Source organism: Agrilus planipennis, unplaced genomic scaffold, assembly GCF_000699045.2.
Source record: "Agrilus planipennis isolate EAB-ADULT unplaced genomic scaffold, Apla_2.0 scaffold318, whole genome shotgun sequence".
In the NCBI taxonomy this organism is placed as follows: Eukaryota; Metazoa; Arthropoda; class Insecta; order Coleoptera; family Buprestidae; genus Agrilus; species Agrilus planipennis.
The window spans coordinates 1-3,315 of record NW_020439042.1 but is presented as its reverse complement, the minus strand read 5'-3'; positions in this window follow the sequence as shown (position 1 = coordinate 3,315).

Here is a 3,315-nt window from a genome sequence, read left to right as displayed (position 1 = left end):
ACAAAACAAACGGAGATAATATATATACACAAAAGGAGTCTGAGCAGGACCAAAAAAAACACTGAGAAACAACACTTACTCTAACTGGCAGTCGGTGGTTAACGGCTGGGCGAAGTAAAAAACTGAGGTGACTGGTGGTGGAACTCCTTCTCCCTTGCCGTGGGTCGGTGGAATATGGGAGTTCTTGTTGGTACTGAGAGAAGCATGGGTATATATACAAATTTCAGTACCGAACAAGGGTTGGGAAAAAGAGGGGTTGAAAGTGGGGTAGTGAGAGAAGGGCGAAAGTAATGACTAAAAACGAATTCGTTTTTAACGTTAAGTTCGCGGAGGAAAATGAAAAAACTGATAGCAGAAACGGATAGAGCATGCTTGGAAACATAGAAGTAAAAAAAAGATACGTGATTTTAGGTTTAGAATTAGCAAAATAGGAAAAAGGTCTTTAAAAAAAGAAGTAGAAAAATAATGTCTTGCTCATAAAAAAAGTAAGAGGGGAAACTACAACCGCATAAGGGTAAAAAAATAGTAGAAAAGAAAAAAAATAGAGTAAAGCCAATTGATTATAGTAAATGAAACAAGTTTTTAAGTAGAAAGATAGAAGAGCGTAGTTATGTACAAGAACGGTTGTAGCGGATGGTGCAGGTAGTTGGAGCAGGTAATGAAAAGGGAAAACCGTACCTTTGGTGACGTCACATAGCAGATCGTTACGTTGGTTGAAGTTCCGGGAATAAACTACGCTGTATGTTGATATCAAATATAAATATGTGTATGTATTTTTGTATATACAAAATACCACATATACTAAAAAAAATTTTTTCTGTGCCTGATCTTAAATTATAGTTGAAATAAGCAATCAACTTTGCCACAAAGAATTCGAGAAAATTTGAGATATTTGTCATCATTTGTTATTAATGTACTAGGTGTATGTATTTAAAAGTGTGCTCACAATACAAACAAACCTTAACTTAAATTGCCACAACAAACAAACACGTTTAGTTTTAGCATTTTTTTGAATTTCTATATAGATCATTGGATGCTTCGATACAAGTAACGTACAATTTGTATTTACATTAATTTACAACAAGTGATAATTTTAATTCATTTACGTCATAGAATTCAAAATCTTTCCCTTTGCACATTTCTTAAATTTAGATATAATCATAAAATTAATATCTACCAAGAGATGCTGTTCATTCACAAACTTCTAGACTCCATATTTAAATCATTTTTTATCTAAGTTATTATTTAATATTAATGGTACAAAATCTTCTGAGTTATTACGCAATATTCTAGAAGGAACATGAAAATTAACCTTTGCTAGGAATTCAGATAAAATAGTGTACCCATTCATCAGTTTATACAGGGTGGTCCTTTAAGCGCGCCTTGCTCTCTAACGGTTTTGCCGTTGGAAGAATGTGTTTCCAATAAAAAATGTCCCTGGTAAAATGATTAAATGCATATCTCGCCTTATTTTAAATGGTTTTTGCCTGCGCGGTTTCTTTTTCGAGTTATTTAGTAATTTCTAGAAAATTTGACCTTAAAGTACTTTACAAAAATGTTAATATCTCGGCAATTATTCTCGATAAAAAGATNTAAAAGAAAACTTATGATTATACATCTGATTGTGACAAAAATAATAAGTTATATGATTTCGCCCAACATGGTGAACACCTACATTCTCTAACTAATTATATGATTAAAATACGAAATGTGCTTAGTTGATGTACATATTGAGGTTCTTAAACATTTTTCATGTATGATTTGTATTTATTTCTGTTTACATTAAATAATCTATGGTCGTTATCACATAACATGTATGGATACATTTTCTCCTTAGTGTGATGGTATTTTTTTTTATTATTGTTTTGGTTTAGTTTAGAGAAATAGTACTATACATTTATTACTATTAATTATTTGAGTCTAGTTTCTGATTTGTTCTTAAATATTCCTCATTCGGTCTCCATTTTCTAGCTTGTAATTCTTTTCGTACATTTCATTTTTAATAACACTCTGTATATGTTTCTGAGACATTCTAAAACTATTTTGTCGACAGCGCAAGTTCGGCAGATAATGGTAACGATAAGCAGATGTATTCTACTGCTTTTTATCATGATTTAGAGAATGCGAGTAAATTTTATCATGCTTTATTCAACCTTTTAAGAATATTATTGTTTTGCTTGATTTGAACGTTTTATTAATAATAAGAAGTAGAATTTTCTGTCATTTAAAGTAAATTTAAATTATTCCAGTTATTGATGGAATTGTTAACATACCATTTACCGATCGTTTAATTGAATTTGAACAGTGTGTTTTAGATATACTTGGATTTCTCTTTTTACATATTAAGTTATATTGATGAAAATAGAAATAGGCAAAGTTCAGATTTTCCAAAACATCTCAAAATAGAAAAAAGCCACAAAGAGAAGAATAATTTGAAATGAGATTTGTTGGTAGCATTAATTCTGCAAAACATTCCATGTTGTACTGTTGCTGTATTTCTTCTAACATACATACATATTTACATACAAAAAGAAAAATTTTGACTCACTTAGTCATCGAGTCATCATAAGCTAAACTCTTTTTCGGTTTCTATTAATAATGTGTACAACGAATAAGAAAAGGTACTTGGACATTCAATCCCTAAGGGAATGTAAAGCGGTAACAATGTTTATATGGAACTTAGTCTTAATACTCTTTAGATAATTTAATTAATCAAACACTTAAAAATCATGTATTTTTTATATATTTTGGATTAGATACTTAATTCGTCGTCTCATTAATTAAGAAAGCCTGCCTTACGTAATATCTGAAATTTATGAGAAAGTCTATTACATTTATAAGCTTTGAATTTAATATTTGATTTTATTACAGATATTACCGAAGGAGTTTCATTGGAAAGAACAGTCATGCTGAGAGAGAAAAAAATTGTAATACCATTTCAGGGCCACTTGTAATACCTTCCAAAGGTGCAATTTTGAACTTTTAAATTGAATTGATGCATCGAAATCTGCACTTTTCAATAGTTAAAACTGCTTTTAAAATTAAGTTCCAATAATTGAACTGTAGTGTCTCAAAGAAAAGAAATAACACAAAGGTTGAAGGAAAGGGCTTGATTTTAACCCAAAAGGGCCCCAAGAGCGTGAATCATGTGACTCAAAGATACTACATCTGCTTGTTTTAGACTTTTTTCTCTCATCGTGTCCATATTTCTGTTGTTTTGCGTTTAAAAATGAATAGGTAATAGAATTGTACGGAAAATTATTGTCTGCCGATGCGGTCAATCACATAATACAATAATGTTTTTCTTTTAATGAT